At 32.7% G+C, this 18231-nt stretch overlaps 1 long non-coding RNA gene across 1 annotated transcript; it reads right to left on the bottom strand.

Moving 5' to 3' along the window:
- Positions 1-4003: 4003 nt before the first annotated feature.
- On the bottom strand, positions 4004-8697 carry LOC111996086 (uncharacterized). The gene is made up of 2 exons (XR_010626849.1): positions 8385-8697; positions 4004-4680 (listed from the first exon to the last, which is right to left on the bottom strand). It is a non-coding gene; the product is annotated as an uncharacterized LOC111996086 (long non-coding RNA).
- Between the last annotated feature and the right edge of the window lie 9534 nt (positions 8698-18231).

Raw genomic sequence — 18231 nt, 5'->3', positions numbered from 1 at the left:
ACAATACAAATTAGAGTTCTAAATACATAAAATCCTAAATCTTTAGAACCTAACACCTCTCTTACTTTTGACCCATGGCCTACTACACCTGTATTGGCTAGGTACAAGTGGGTGGTGTTTGAGCCTTGTGTGTGCCCCACTCCCATATGAGTCTATTGCTTATCTGGTGTTCACGCGTTTGCCATTACCTATAGGTTTGTCTGGTCCTACAACACATTATGTTGCTCGTTTAACTCTTTGTGGCGTGGATGAATCATTGGGTCTTCATTCTTCACATCTTGTTTCTTCTTTTGGGCTGGGTATTGCTTGGGCATGGGCCTTTTCTTCTTTAATTCATCCCATGTCTCCTCTTACTTTCGATTTTTGGGCTAACTAGTATTCCTGCCATGCCACTACATTATTTCTGCCATGATATCGTTTAACTTGAATTCGCGGGGCTTCTTCTGGGCCTACCATGTATTATTCCTTCCCTCAGTTTACATTACCCAGTATTTTTGCTGGGTCAATTCTCATAACATCTTGGGCTTCCTTGGCCCATTTTATTCCTTTGGGCATCTTAGGCCCGTTCCATTCCTTGGAGCATCCTTGGCACATCTCATTCTTTCCTACTTTTTACATTCCCATGGGCTTTTGCTAAATATTTTGGGCTTCCCTAGCCCAATTACCATATCCTTTACTTTTGGGTTTATTGGCCTTTGAATCAATCTCATTTACTAATTCCTTTCTTTGGGCTCCATCTTTACTTACTTTCTACTTCTTATAACTCTCATGGGCTTACTACTTCATTCTTTGGGGGTCCCTTGGGCCCACTTGCTTTCTTTGGGGTCCTTTTACTATTTTGTAGGCCTGTGTACCATTATTCCTTCTATTCGGGTTTAATGGTTTTTCCTCTCACTATGCTAATTCTTCTTTCTTCACCCCTTTTTCATATTGTTAGGCTTCTTCTGTTGTTGGGCCTTTTTGCCAAAATTGGCATCTACACAACCTAAGTAACAACTTGGTTAATATATTAGATTAAACAATCTGAGTGTACAGGTGTCTAAATAATCCAACAACTCTCACGAAGAAATGGGCATATACATGGGATTCATCATGGGGCTCACCCCCTTTGTGAGAGCCTAAAACGCTACTCTGGGAGTATGTAAGTATTGACCTAGTGTCGCATGCACCAACTCACCAAGTCCAACCAAATTACCATTCTTTTCTAAGCACTCCCACCAATGCATTAAATATTAGCCACCATAGTTAGCCGTAGTTTTGAGGTGGAGGAGACCAAGACTACGGTGTACTCCCATCAATGCACATAACCTATTTTTGTGGTTGGCTTGATCAAAAATCGATTACATAGTGGCTTTTGTTATAGCTTGTAACTAGTCGCTAACCCATGTTATGCACAGAAACTTACCTACTTGTGAGGTAGACTAAAATAATTTAGTAAAAAATTTTAGAAACTACACCATTGCATAATTTACTCTTGTATGACTTCAATTTGGGTTACAATTTGATGAAGAAGCCATTGCTTAACGTGCAATGGCTTACAAAAAATTTGTCAAACAATTTCAGATACTACAAAAAAATAACTCAAAAATTCATAAATTAAAACTTCTGAAAGACTTATTGAAACAAGACAAAATATATATGACTAAACAATAAAGAAATATAAAAGAAAGATGAGTTACATTCGAAAGAATAATTTCAATTTTTGCAAGCTTTTTTATCTTGTAAAATACGGGTAAAGAAAGTTTGGTGATTCATGTACAAAAATTACTATTTAAAAAATACATGAAAAAACATAATATATATATATACACATATTTTAACAAAGTAGAGGAGAAGAAAATAACATAAGAAGAGCTCATACCTCTACTCGACTTTAAAAAAACCCTTAACGCTCAAAGTGGTTCACCATGATGCAATACTAAATCGAACCTCACTCTTTAGCTTCAAAGCAATTGCCAAGCGCAACTTTATATAACTACCAACAAATCACAAACTCAAATATAACCACCAATAAAAAAATAAAACCATATCAGATTAAAGGTCAGTGCAATATCAATTTAAAACAACCATAACTCACATACAAAAACAACTGAGTACAAATCTCAAATCATACTATTATTTTCACAAACCTTAGCCGTGTTTGTTAAGAGTTCAGTTCTAGCTGGGTAAGATGCATAGAATTGGTCCGCTCTAGAAAAAAAAATTATTCCGTTTAATGGAGATATATTCCATTATTTTAAGTGATAATTTAGGTCTCTTTTAAGTATAGTGGATGTATAGCACCAAACAACTAAATCAAATAAAAATATATATAAATTATCAATGTTTGAGTTTGAGTTTAAGTTGGACTTGTTAGAGAAATAGAGTTTCACTCCTTGTTAAGTTTGAATTAAAAAATAATAATTTTGTTCTAAAAAAAATGATAATGATGAGTTTGAGTTTAAGTTGAACTTGTTAGAGAGATAAAATTTCACTCCTTGTTAAGTTTAGACTAAAAAATAATAATTTTATTTAAATATTGTACTGATGTAGAAAATTGTAAGTGTTTCAGAGGTTTCAATTATATATATATATATATATGAGATAATGTTATCTGATACGAACAAAGGACTAGGAGTGCTGTCCACTAGTATTGCAAAACGTTATCGGATATAAAAATAGGGGTCGTGTATTCAGTAGATAATAAGTAATAACAATGCAATAAAAAAAAATAAAAAAAATAAAATAAAATGCGGTGTAGTAAGATAGAATAAAATAAGTTAAGAAAAAAAAAAGAAGATAAGATAAAATCAAAGAAAAGTACATATATGTTGTGAAATATCTCCTAGCATGTAGAGTCACCCTACACTATTTGGTTGCTGTAGCCTAACATATTGGCAGCAAGTATCCTGGAATTGAAACTTATGTATAGCACTATACTATCAAAATTCAGCTTTTATCTTGATGGTCATTTCATCAGCGCACCGAATCAATAGCAATTGAAATGAATATTGCTACGTATTTCTTCTTTGGAATTCTACAGACTTTGAAAGCCCTATATATATATGTGTGTGTGTGTGTATGTGTTATTGGACAGGTTGCAAGAAGTACTTTTGATAGAGATAGAACTTCAGTATAAAAATTACTCATTGTAATTCCTGCAATGTAAAAGTAAAGTGGATGACCACTTAATAGAAAAAGCCGTATTCCCCTTTAGCTATATTTCTTGCAACTACTTCTCTTTTATTTTATAACACGTTATCAGCGGACTCAGAAAAGAAGTTGCCACCATTTTGCCTCTTGAAGTAAAATGTTATTTCTTTGACACTTTAACTTAATTCGCATGTGTTACATAATCTATATAGAATAAGTTTACATATAAACTAGTCACTAACCCCATGCGATGCACGGGAAAACTATTGGAAAATAAATTTAATCCGTCTTTTTGTTCTATTAAATTCAATCTTTCTTTTATTCTTTTAAAATAAGAGTTTAGGTATAATGATAAAAAAACAATCATCATGTAACAGACATAATAGATTAACATTTTATTGAAACTAAAGAAAAAAAGAAAAAATAAAAAAAGAGGTATAACATCATTTTGAATAGTAAATCTATAGTTTTATAACATCTTAAACTTTTTTTCTTCTTAATAACATCTTAAACTTTTTTTTCTTAATGGCATAATGTGTTAGGATCACAAAGGAGTTTGCATAAAATCTAACCGTGAAAAGTTGTTCTTAGAGGTTCAAAAATGCATTAATTTTGTTAAATAAAAGCATAACTTTTATCACATTTTATAATAACTTTACAAATTTATAACATTTATCTTTTAGTTAAGGTTGTATTAGAGGATTGAAGATTTTCTTAATTGGATGTGTTTACCGTTAATATTTACACACTTTTGTTTCAATGGCCAGTTAACTTTTTACAAAATTGACCAAAATGACATTTTACACCCGTCAAAGTTTGCATCAAAATTTTCAACAAAAAATAATAATAATAAAAATAAAATAAAGAATAATTTAAACAATTATTCTACATGAACTTTTCATCGAAGAGCCAATTTAGATTCAACTTCCACCTAAAGCACGCAACAAACCATTTCCCAATTTTCAATTTCATTATTAGTTGTCTCAACTTCATATTGCTACTATACCAAACACCTGTTTAAATGCGTACTTAGAAGCATAGCATCCCATAAAAACCTCTTGCCCAATTGACATAAGGCCAGAAAAGCAAACAGCCCCAAAAAACATGCAACTACTTCACACTCTTGGCTTTAGTGTTCTTGGAACCAAATGCTTACTAAACATCAGATTTTGTACATCAAATTGTTGCACACTCTAAATGCTTTTATTCACCTATTAACAATTTCCACAATTACAACAACAGGCCATTGAAAAAAAAATTATATAGTAATAGTAACTAACAATGCTAGGTCTATCTTTATCTTAAAGCTAAGATAGTGATGTTTGAGGGAACATTTCAACTTAATAAGGTGCAAGCAAAATGCAAATCAAACTAAACTATTAGGATAAACCACTACTATAAAAAAAAATAATAAAAAAAAAAATGTAGGTCCTCCCATTCCTTCTTGCAAGCCAATTGTAGCTACAAGAGTTATCACGATTGCTCAATTCCATGAGAGTATTCCACATGATGGTCTTGACGCAAGCATCCTCCTTTTTATCCCATCCCCTGCAACCAAGGGAGTCAATACCGTACCAGAAGCTGTACCGGTTTAGCTACTAGTACGATATATTTCGGATACCGGTCAATACCGGTATACCGTTTCGAATTTACCGCTATTTTATATATTTTATATATATATATATATATATACACACACAAAATTTCTATTTACCATAAAAGATTACCTCAAAAATTTTTGTTTATCATAAGAGTCCGATTAAGAACAGTTTATTTAGTTTAGAGTGAAAAGTTTTTACTTAAAATACGTTAAAAATGAAAAATGAGAAAAATAAAAAAGTAAGTTAATTTTGATTTGATGGTCACGTGGGTTACTGACTTTGACACACAAAACAATAAACGTAAAAAAAAGATAAAATTGTTTTATTAGAATTGCGTTAACACTCAGCAGACTCAGCACATAAAAAGAGAAAGGAGAAGTAATAAGAATTTGAAAAGGTAAATGAAATAGAACAGAAGAAAAAGGCGCCTGGTTTGACCGTATGGGGAAGAAGAAGAAGGGAGCTCGGCGAAATGGAATCGCCATCAGCAATGTACTCCCGGCGGCAGGGAAACTAAATCAAAATGTTATTGCCTTAGGAACATTAGATCTGTAAGCGAAACTTCTTTATTTTTTTTTGTATACCGTTTCGAATTTACCGCTATTTTATATATTTTATATATATATATATATATACACACACAAAATTTCTATTTACCATAAAAGATTACCTCAAAAATTTTTGTTTATCATAAGAGTCCAATTAAGAACAGTTTATTTAGTTTAGAGTGAAAAGTTTTTACTTAAAATATGTTAAAAATGAAAAATGAGAAAAATAAAAAAGTAAGTTAATTTTGATTTGATGGTCACGTGGGTTACTGACTTTGACACACAAAACAATAAACGTAAAAAAAAGATAAAATTGTTTTATTAGAATTGCGTTAACACTCAGCAGACTCAGCACATAAAAAGAGAAATGAGAAGTAATAAGAATTTGAAAAGGTAAATGAAATAGAACAGAAGAAAAAGGCGCCTGGTTTGACCGTATGGGGAAGAAGAAGAAGGGAGCTCGGCGAAATGGAATCGCCATCAGCAATGTACTCCCGGCGGCAGGGAAACTAAATCAAAATGTTATTGCCTTAGGAACATTAGATCTGTAAGCGAAACTTCTTTATTTTTTTTCTTTTTCCAGTTTTCAGATCTGAAAGCCTTGATTTTTCTGTTCCGGACCGGTATAAGTTTTTCGGCCGAATTACGATATTTGCTCCGGTATGGCCGAAATAACCCGGTATGACTGGTATTTTAACCGGTACGAAACAAACATGTTTCTGTACCGGTTTTGGTTCCGGTAAGAAAAATTCCGGCCGTACCGGCCGGTACGGTACGGAATCAACTCCACTGCTCTAGCGTCAGTCAATTTTTGTAACTTATAGCCTGTTTGGTATTGTTATTTAAACAATAGTTTTTATTCTTTAAATAACAGTACACTTATTTTCACAACACTTTTTCAATCACATGTATTTTCACAACACTTAAATAACATTACTAAAAATATCTTACCAAAAGGGTCTTTTAATGTAGTGAGTTGTGAGTAATGAAATTATGAATTCATAATTTTTTTATCACTTACAACTTGTCGTGTTGATAAATTATGATAAAAGTTGTGTGATTTGTTACTGTCAAAATAAAAAATTAAAAAGAAAAAACGAAACAGAAAAAAAAAAAAAAAAAAAAAAAAATCAAGTTTAAACACATGTTTTCAGTTTTTAAACAGTATTACACATATTTCCACACATTTTTTCACCTACATGTCTTTTCAAAAAAACTGAAAAATGTTGCTTAAACACACGTATCAAACGGACCCCAAATTTGTGTGAGTTTTACTCTAACCGTTCATGCTTTACCGCTTTAGATAACAAAGACAAAAGACACTTTTCTTTCTCTTTTGTATTTTTTTAAATCACTAATGTGAGCTGCACATGCAAGGCATGTGCTTACCTATACATTGGGTATTTGTAAATATATCCCAAACTTTAAAATCTAAAGTTGACACCTTATTTTAGTGTTAAAATTTCAATTTCCATCCCATTGTCTATATTAGTGTAAAAATTTAAGTGTAATGGACAACTAACCAATCCAAAATAGCATTTTGATCCAATTGCATTAGCAATACATTTAGTAAAAACAAGCCCTTAAAATCCCATAATAATCTATGTTGTAAACCCATAAGACCCCATAAAAGAAGAAGAAAACAAGATTCTAGCTGATCATTGATGAAACTTAAAAAACCTTGACAAAGTATCACTACCAAATATAGTTAGACACATCCACTACCAAGCACTATGGNTCTCTTATGAATGAAAGTATATGCAGCCAATTACAACAATTTAACCCAACAGAGCAAGTTGTTAAACAATTGTTTTTGTTGAAATTTTAGTCACAAGCTGATGGTTCCTTACCAAAAAAGAATTGGTGCATAGAAACGTGATTTTATAAAAAATTTCTAATAGCCATTAGTCACAACAGCATGCTAATTTCCTATATGTTTCTAAAAGAAATTTCACTGAACACATGGTATGAACAATAACTAAAAATAACAAACACTGAAGAGTGTAGGACTACCACAATACTATTAATGCCGACTCCCCAAAATAGAACACCAAAACCTTCTCATAGCAAACTCGTAAATAATAAATTAATAATTTGAGACTTTGCAAATACTAAGTGGTATTTAAAATAAAGAAAAAAAAACCACAGATTGAAAGAAAAGGAAAAAAAATATTACATTGGTTTAAAGCAAGTATAGAGTAGTCATGAAGTCCCTCTAAAGATGCTTCTTTCACAATCACGTGAAATTTGAATATGAAATCTGAAGAATTGGCTCCTTTAGGATATGGAATTCTGGAATGTGTGAGCAACTGAAAGGTGTGTGTCTAATGTTTCTTCACCAATCTGAAAGGTAGGTTTGCTCATGCTATGACAAAGGCTAAGGTTTTTGACTTTCTTATTAAAGATTATAAAACTGTCCCTAGTTATTTTTAAGTCATTATAGTAGATATCAATTGTAAATCATATGTAATGCCAATAATTTTGCATCCTTGTGAAACATGTTCAGGTTCTATAGATTTAACCTTACACGGTGGGCATAAGTGCATATACCCCCCTGAGATTAATACCGAAACACAATCAAATTAGTAAGTAAATATATGCATGTCTACATATATTCATTTCCAACAACAAAATAAAAAATTGAGGCCAATGACAATGTATCCAAATCAGAGTAGTGCTTCTAGCTTTTCTACTTATCATAACAAAAATCACTTGTTTTTAAGGATTACATATTTATTGGGAGGACGAATAACAAATAATCCCCAAACTATACACTAAAATCAAGTTTTTAAGCGGTAGCCACATGAACCTAGATAAAAATTCACAAAATTAAATCCAAAAAAACTGAAGAATTATAAAGAGAGTAATCAAAATTCAGAATTGTAAAGCGAGCAAAAAAATTTCAAAAGAGAGGAATGAAAAATACAAATTTTTAGCCGTGAGTTGCATGGTAACAAATAATCCCTAAAAAAAAATATTATTTATAATATAATATAGGGTTATGGATTCCTAATCAAATTTGGTTAGGGTTATGGATTCCTAATCAAAATATAATATAGGGTCATGAATTCCTAATATGTTAATGGTATAGAAAATTATTTACCAGCAGTGGCGGTGTCTGATTTGATTTTCTCTTCAAGCTCTATTGCGATCCCTCACCTTTGCTTCTGGAAAAACTCTCCGACTGTGAAACCATATGGTTGGCGATGCCTTCTTTCTATCTCGAACTTGACAGTGTGAAGATGGCTTCTTGGCAGGATTGATTTTCAGTGTTGGGTTTTGGGGGAAGGAGAAGGTAGAGAAATAGAGAAGAGAGAGGAATGGCAGAGCTTTTTTTTGCACTTATGTTTCTTTATATTTTGGTTTTTATCGGGTTTTAGAAAAGGCTTTTCTTCGCTTATGTTTTTTTTTTTTTTTAATTATTTTTTATGTTTTTTTTTTAAAATATTGTGCTAACGTGGAAAATTGCGGAAGTTTCAAAAGTTTTGGTTATATATATATATATATATATACAGATTCTGTAGAGCAAATGTTGTACGGGTTAATTAAATTTTGCATGTTATAAATATTTATCTATTGCAATTATTAATGTTGTTAAATTCCTATCATACCAATAGATTATGTCAAACTTGGGACTAAATTGTCCAATATCCTTTTCGTACAAATTATATAGCCTTCTACCCCCTTCACAAAATAATTAGGGAATATCCTTTTTTTTAAACTCGATTTTCTCAAATTTGAGTTAAGCCATATAGTGGCGTTTTTAAGGAGCCTATAATGACGTTTTAAGGACTTATAGTGGCGTTTTGGAACTCGAGCTCTATGAACTCGAGTTATGGGCAATCTATTTTATTTTTTTTACCTATAACTCGAGATCATGAAGCTCGAGTTCCAAAACGCCACTATAGGTCCTTAAAATGTCACTATTAGCCCTTTAAAAACACAAGTATAGGGCTTAACGCAATTTTGAGGAAATCGAGTTTAAAAGAGAAGTATTTCTCTAATTAGTTTGGAAATGGGGCAGAAGGTTGTATAATTTGCATGAAAAGGGCATTGGCTAATTTTGTTCGTCAAACTTGGAAAAACTTGAATGCAATACTCTTGATATATCAGGCAAGAATTATCTATCATGGGTCCTAGACGTAGAGATCCACCTAGAAGCAATGGCCCTCACAGAGACCATTAAAGATGGCAATAGAGCTTCCTCACAGAATAAGGCAAAGGCAATGATATTTATTCACCATCATCTCCATGAGGAGCTAAAAACTGAGTAACTCACAGAAAAGGGCCCCTTAGTCCTATGGAATAAATTACAAGAAAGGTATGAACACTAAAAGAGCGTAATCCTCCCAAAAGCTCATTATGAGTGGATCCACCTTAAGCTGCAAGATTTCAAAAGTGTAAGTGAATTAGAGATCATTCATTTGCAAGGTATTGCAAATCAATTACCGGATGTATTCACTACCAATAAGAAAATTATGAAATCTCACATTTTAGCTACTAATACTCCAGCAAGGATTGAAATCCCTAAGGAACAAAAATTTGATATAGCAGCAAATGAATCAAAACCACACTTGAAGTGTGGGAGGCCTATTATTGCTAAAAATAAAATTCCTCAAAGGAGAAAACTATAAGAAAATCAAGTTGCAGTCCTTGAAGAGACTATACCCACTAAACAAGCAATAGAAGGAATTGACCTATCTCAAATTCATGAACAAAAATCTCCTAAAAGTGAACCTTCTAAGAGGGACCCTTTTGAAGAGGAGTCTCTTGAATGATTATCCTTTAAAGAGGATCAACTACCTGAAAATAATGAGATCTCAATACATTGTGTGAATACAAGAGATATATGGGATAGAAATAAAATTATTGTAGACAACATATTTTCATTTAAAGTTGCCCTTGACATTAATGGAAGTGATGATCATGAAATGGAACCACAATCCATCGAAGAATGTCAATGTAGAAATGATTGGCCAAAGTGGTTAGAGGCAATTCAAGCAGAATTAAATTCACTGATAAAACGTGAAGTGTTTGGGCCTATATTACAAACACCTAAGGGTGTAATGCCTGTAGGATATAAATAGGTATTTGTACGAAAATGTAATGGGAAAAATGAAATTACAAGGTACAAAGCGCAACTTGTAGCACAAGGTTATTCATAGAGACCTGGCATTGATTATGATGAAACATATGCTTCAGTAATGGACGCAATGACATTTAGACTCCTGATCAGCTTGGTGGTTAGAGAAAATTTAGATATGCGTTTAATGGATGTGGTCACAGCATATCTATATGGATCATTAGATAATGATATATACATCAAAATTCCTAAAGGGTATAAAATGCCTGAAGCATATAACTCCACAACCCAAAACATGTATTCAATCAAGTTTCAAAGATCTCTATATGGGTAGAAGCAATACGGACGCATGTGGTAGTGAATATTTATTGAAAGAAGGATTTGAAAGTAATCCAATTTGTCCATGCATTTTCATTAAAAGATCAAAATTTAAATTTGCTGTTATTGTAATATATGTTGATGATTTAAATCTTGTAGAGAATCCAAAAGAGCTCATAAAAACTGTAGATTATGTTAAAGAATGAGTTTAAGATGAAAGAACTCGGTAAGACAAAATTTTTTCTTGGACTACAAATTGAACACCTTTCAAATGGAATTCTTATTCATTAGTCAACATATACAGAAAAAGTCCTGAAGCAATTTCTCATGGACAAAGCTCACCCTTTGAGCACTCTAATGGTGAATAGGTCACTTGATGTCAAAAAGGACCATTTTCGTCCTCGAGAAGATGATGAAGAAATTCTTAGTCCTCAAGTGCTTCATGTTAGTGTAGTTGGTGCTTTAATGTACCTCGCAAATTGCACAAGACCCGGCATAGCATTTTCAATCAAATTACTAGCAAGATATAGTTTTGCACCTACTCGAAGACATTCGAATGGAATCAAACATATATTACACTACCTCTGTGGAACGACTGACTTGGGATTATTTTATCCAAAATGATCAAAACTATAGTTGATTAGGTATGCAAGTGCAGGTTATCTTTCTGACCCACATAAAGGCCGATCACAAATAGGATATTTATTCACCTGTGGCAACACTGCCATATCATGGAGATCTGTCAAACAAACATTATCTGCTACTTCCTTAAATCACTCAAAAATTATTGCAATCCATGAAGTAAGTCGTGAGTGCATTTGGTTAAGATCAATAATACAACATATTCAAGAGAAATGTAGATTGTCATCTATCAAAGATAGTCCCACAATCTTATATGAAGATAATGCTGCTTGCATCACCCAGATCAGGGGAGGCTATATCAAAGGTGACAGAACTAAACACATTTCACCAAATTTCTTTTACACATACGAGCTTCAGAAAAATGGTGAAATTGATATCAAGCAAATACGATCAAGTGACAATTTAGCAAACATATTCACCAAATCATTACCAATTGCAACATTTAAGAAGATAGTACATGGCATTGGCATGTGATGACTTAAAGATCTTCCACGTGCTCATGAGGGGGAGTAAAAGCTCAACATATGTGCTAATTGTACTCTTGCTTAGGTTTTTTCCCACTGGGTTTTCCTTTACAAGGTTTTAACGAGACAATCTTAAGGCACTTAAAGGTTGACAAGAATATTGTACTCTTTTTTCTTTGCCACTGTNCTGCAAGATTTCAAAAGTGTAAGTGAATATAACTCAGCATTATTTAAAATCACTTCTCAATTGAAATTATGTGGTGAAAAAGTCATTGAAGAAGATTTGTTAGAGAAAACTTTTACTGCGTTTTCATGCCTCAAATATACTTCTACAACAGCAATATTGAGAGTGCAAGTTCAAGAAGTACTTTGAACTTATATCATGTCTTCTAGTGGCTGAACAAAATAATGAATTTCTATTGAGTAATCACCAACTCGTCCAAATGGCTCCACACCATTCCCTAAAGTGAATGGAGTATCATTTGAAAGAAATGAGAGGAAATTAGAGGCATGGACATGGACATGGTAAGAATAATCAAAACAAGGGAGATATACTCATAATCTTTCAAAGAGGCATAACACACCTTATAAAAGAAAATGGTCAAAACAAGAAAGTGGCAAAGTCTTTCAAAATAAACCGTCAAAAGGCCATGAAAATATATGTTTTAGGTGTGGAATGAAAGGGCATTGGTCACACACACGTCGTACTCCTAAACATATGGTGGACTTGTACCAAGCCTCCTTGAACGAAAAAGAAAAAGGAGTTGAAGTGAATCTTGCCAAACTTGATAATCTTGAAGATCCAATGAATTACCTTAGTAACTCAAATGAAGTAAATATGACTCATCTTGAAGCTTTTGACTTGTTTGAGGATATGGATAGAGAGGTTGAGGATATGATTGGTAACCTTAATGTTAATGCCAATTAAGTATTTCCTCTCATTGTATTATATTATGATATGTAAATTTTGTGTGCTAAATATTTCCTTTCATTGGATCATCATATTATGCTATGTAAATTACGTGTGTTTAAATTAATGAAGTTCAATTTACATTCCGCATATATAATCTTATTGAATAATTAGTCTATACAAACCTTATGATTCAAAAAATCACATGAATCACTTAGACACACCCAAAAACCTATTCATTGTTCACGTGAATGGCTTATCAACCATAAACCCAATACATTAATAAGGGGCAGAGATTTGAAAGTATTATCCTAAGGGATTCTTTGCTTTAGATTTAGGGGATTTTGTCTCACAAGTGATAAGATCTCAGTTGCTAAAGTCTCTCCCCTTCCCTCTATATATACATGTGCAAACACCCAATATCAAACACACCAAAAACCAAAAGAGAAGGCAGAGATATATACTTGGTATATCTCTTTTTATATCTCTACATGTTAATTGTGCAATATCATTACTTTACTTTGTATTCTGACTATCATTAATGAATTTAAAGTTGCTTCATTATGTGTTTATTTAATTTCAAAGTATTAAATCTCAATGAATACATTTTGCATGTTTTGAAGAGGCATGGATCCTACTAATGGATTTAATTCCAAGACAATTGGAGAAGATCTTTGTCTAGCAGACAATGCAACAACACATACAATTCTTAAAGATAAGAAATACTTTCAGAATTTAACATTGATCAAAGCTAAAGTCAATACCATATCCAGTTCATCAAACATGATTGAGGGCTCTGGAAGAGTAAACATCATGTTAAAGATGCTTTGTACTCTTCTAAATCTAAAAGAAATTTACTAAGCTTTAAGGATATATGTGGTAATGGCTATCATATTGAAACCAACAATGAAGGTGGCCAAGAATATCTTTATATTACTTCAATGGTTTCAGGTCAAAAGCTCATATTAGAAAAAACTGTCTATTTTCTCTTTTGGGTTATATTGTACCACCATGAAATCAATTGAAGCAAACATTGCAATACACTAGAAGTGCCTTGACCCAATGATCTTTATGCTTTGGCATAATCATCTTGGACATCCGAGGTCAATGATGATGCGCAAAATCATTGAAAACTCTCAAGGACACCCTTTAATGAACCTAAAAATTCTTTCATCAAGTGACTATTCTTGTTGTGCTTGTTCTCAAGGAAAATTACTTGTTAAACCATCACCAACAACAATTGTTCTTGAATCTCCATCATTCTTAGAAAGAATTCAAGGTGATATTTGTGGACCTATATACCCACCTTCAAGGCCATTCAAATATTTTATGGTTCTAATAGATGCATTGACAAGATGGTCACATGTTTGCTTTCTTTCTACTAGAAATGTAGCATTTGCTAGACTTCTTGCTCAAATCATAAGGTTGGGGCACAATTTCCTGATTATCCAATTAAGAAAATCCATTTAGATAATGCAAGTGAATTTACATCTCTAGCATTTAATGACTATTGTATGTCAATTGGAATTGATGTAGAACACCTTGTTGCACACACACACACACACACTCAAAATGGTCCAGCTGAAGCACTGATCAAAAGACTTCAATTGATTGCTCGTCCTATGGTTATGAAAACAAAATTACTTGTTTCTGCTTGGGGACAAGTTATATTACATGCTGCGTCATTAGTTTGCGTTAGACCAACTGCTTATCATAAACACTCTCCAATGCAACTTGTTTGTGGTCAACAACCAAATGTTTCTCACTTTTGAACTTTTGGTTGTGCTATATATGTTCCCCTTGCACCTTCACAACACACTAAAATCGCTCCTCAACGTAGGCTTGGAATTTATGTTGGCTTTGATTCTCCATATATTATTAGATATTTTGAACCATTAACTGGTGATGTATTTACTACTCGCTTTAATGATTGTCATTTTGATGAAACAATTTTCCCACCATTAAGGGGAGAGAAGTTGTTGCCTGAGACACGACGAGAGATAACTTGGAATGATTTAGCATTATCTCATCTTGATCCTAGTATGAATCAATGTGAACTTGAAGTTTAGAGGATCATTCATTTGCAAGGTATTGCAAATCAATTACCGGATGTATTCACTACCAATAAGAAAATTATGAAATCTCACATTTTAGCTACTAATACTCCAGCAAGGATTGAAATCCCTAAGGAACAAATTTGATATTGTTTTTTTTTTTTTTTTTTTTTTTTTTTCCTTGGCAAGGTTTTAATGAGACATATTCTTAGTACGTGATCATCCAAGGAGGAGTGTTGTGAAATATCTCCTAGCATGTAGAGTCACCCTACACTATTTGGTTGTTGTAGCCTTACATATTGGCAGCAAGTATCCTGGAATTGAAACTTACGTATAGCACTATACTATCAAAATTTAGCTTTTGTCTTGATGGTCATCTCATCACCGCACCGAATCAATAGCCAATTGAATATTGCTACTCATTTCTTCTTTGGAATTCTACAGACTTTGAAGGCCCTATATATATGTGTGTGTGTTATTGGAAAGGTTGTAAAGAGTACTTTTGATAGAGATATAACTTCAGTATAAAAATTACTCATTGTAATTCCTGCAATGTAAAAGTAAAGTGGATAGACATGGCAAAACGGGCGGGTCGGGTTGGGTCAATCGGGTCGCGGGTCAAAACGGGTCACGGGTCAAAACGGGTCATTTTTAAACGGGTCAAACGGGTTGCGGGTCAAACGGGTCGCGGGTCAAACGGGTCACGGGACGGGTCAAGTTGACCCGTATTTTTCAAACAAGTTTTTTTTTTTTTTTTTTGGGAAATAGATGCAATTTGTCAATTGTTTCTAAGTTCCTTAACTGTGATTAGATTTTCATTGGTGATACTATTACCACTTACCAATTACTACTAAACACTTGATACCTAAATTTGGTGCAACTCTTATTCCAGTTTTCTAGAAACTAATCTTGGTATAATTTTTGATATGTTTAAAGTAGGAAGAGAAAATGAAGGTGGCAAGTAAAGAATGACAAACTATAATAGAGTATATAACATATTAAGTGAAGAAGAATAAGTAAATATCTTATAAGAATTACACCTCAATCTCAATCTACTCAACGTTGGTAGACGTGGAAAAACGGTCGGGTCGGGTCAATCGGGTCGCGGGTCAAAACGGGTCATTTTTAAACGGGTCAAACGGGTTGCGGGTCAAACGGGTCGCGGGTCAAACGGGTCGGGTCAAACGGGTCTGACCCGTTTTGCCATGTCTAAAAGTGGATGACCACCTAATAGAAAAAGCCATATTCTCCTTTAGCTATATTTCTTGCGACTACTAGTTCTCTTTTATTTTATAAAAATATATAAACAATTAAGCTTTTGTATTTATATTAAAATGACGTTAACTTGGCACAACTAGGAATTTTAAGTCCAAATTTTATTATATAGTATAGGATATAATTTTTTTATGGTCACTAGCTAAATAGATTATATTTATAATCTTATATAACTTTTGTGTAAAATTGTAGTATACTTATTATTGTCCTATTTTTGGGATTCTATTTCTTCTTTGTATAGTGTTGATTATTGCACAAACTGTTTTACACAATTTTATACACACCTTCAAAAGTGAAAGTTATGATTTCTGTTACTTTTGAGGGAATCTATAAAATTGTGTAAAACAGTTTGTATGCATCATTTTTTTTTTTTTTTTTAAGTATCACAAGCAGCCTATTATTGGAATCATATTATGAAACATATCACAAATAATCTGCAGAAATTGGTAGGATTTTTTTTTTTTTTGAGATAAAAGGAATTTGTTGTCTTTGAGTCTATTGAATTTGTCAAGATAGATTAAATTCCTTATGTGTAAGTTTAAGCCATTGATTAATGTCCTATTAACTTTGGGATTCCGTTTCTTATCTTAGCCTCATGTTCGACCTATTATTAGAATCTCTATGTAACACACCTCATCCTAGGCAACATAAACTCGTTATTTGTAAAACTGATTTAACAAATCCAAATTATCCAACCATTTCTTCAAAGTCACACACTATCTATCTAGCTAGCTAACTCTTAAATAAAATTAAACAACCTTAAAAATGTTTATAAAAAATAAAGGCTAAAATGCAAAATTTACCCTTTATGTTTTACCAAAATTCATTTCAGTCCTTTAACTTTTTTTCCATTCATTTCAGTCCTTTAACTTTCAAGTTTATTCATTTAAGACTTTTCCATAAACTTTTGTTATATGTTGTGGTTAATTTTCCAATTTTTAAAATTTTTCTTCAAATTTTTAAATTAAAAAAATTTAATTAATGATTAAAAAATATTTTCAAGACCTTTTTTTTTTTTTTTTCAAAATATTTTAACAAAAGTTGATGGAAAGACTTTCATTAAATAAATCTGAAACTTAGATAACTGAAATGAACGAAAGTACAGTTAGAGAACTAAAATGAATTATAGAGAAGCTTAGAGGGTGGCTTTTATATTTTAGCCAAAAATAAATTCATTAAAATTTTCTTTTAAACCCTTAAAAGTGATTACAAGTTTACAACAACAACAACAACTTTTAAGCATGTAGTATATATTCTCTCCTTAATTTTTTCCTAGATAACCTTTGAAATAGAAAACACCTACCTCTCTCTCTCTCTCTCTCTCTCTCTCAAAATCAAAACTCATACTATATATATTCCTTTCCAAGCTTGCGGAGAAAAAAAAAAAAGAAAAAGAAAAAAGAAGAAAAGAAAAAAGCAATTAAAAAACAATGAAGGCCTTCTTGGGATTAAGCTTCCTAATATTGCTGTTGGCAAAAGATGCTCTATGTTCCCCTAGAGAGCAATGGCTATTAAAGTTTCTAGAAAAGCTTAAAGCCAAAGTAGCCTCATCTCCTACTAAGCCACTTTTGGTAACCATGCTGATGGAAAGCCACGCAAGAGTCCTAGAAAGCCTCGACCTAATCCTAAATACCTGGCTATTCTTGGAGACAAGAATAACAAAAGTCTTGCTGCTGTGCAAGATAAGATGTAAAAAAAAAAAAAAAAAATCGAAAGAGAGTGATTGAGGAAGCAGATGTAGAATGGAAGAGACTTTTTAAGACTATTTATAGAAAGAAGGCGGAAATAACATTTTCATCCCTACATTTTCAACCGATTCTCATTTTAGTCCATAGATTTTATTTTTACCGCTTTTAGTTCCTATTCTGAAAAACGCTTCCCGTTTTGGTCCATGCCGTTACATCAGAGACGGAAAATGCACACGTGGCAAACTGCAGAATTAAAAAAATATTAAAATGTCAAAAAAAAGAAAAAGAAAAAAAAGCTCCTCCGCGCTGTGCAAAAACTTCATTCTCGTTAGGTGCAACTCTGTCTTCGTCACTTAACTTCAACGGATCCTCAAATGGTTCTGCTACTACAAACATGAGATCCTCATCCCATTTATGATTAACACTCTTGCTCTGAGAAGTTTTGGTTTTTAAAACCTGATTTCCCATGGAAGCCTTCACATATACTTCCAGGCAGGGGCGGAGCTAAGGGGGGTC

Source organism: Quercus suber, unplaced genomic scaffold, assembly GCF_002906115.3.
Source record: "Quercus suber isolate HL8 unplaced genomic scaffold, Cork oak 2.0 scaffold_26, whole genome shotgun sequence".
In the NCBI taxonomy this organism is placed as follows: domain Eukaryota; kingdom Viridiplantae; phylum Streptophyta; class Magnoliopsida; order Fagales; family Fagaceae; genus Quercus; species Quercus suber.
Note: the sequence above shows the minus strand (reverse complement) of the source record. Positions and strands in the feature narration are given on the sequence as shown.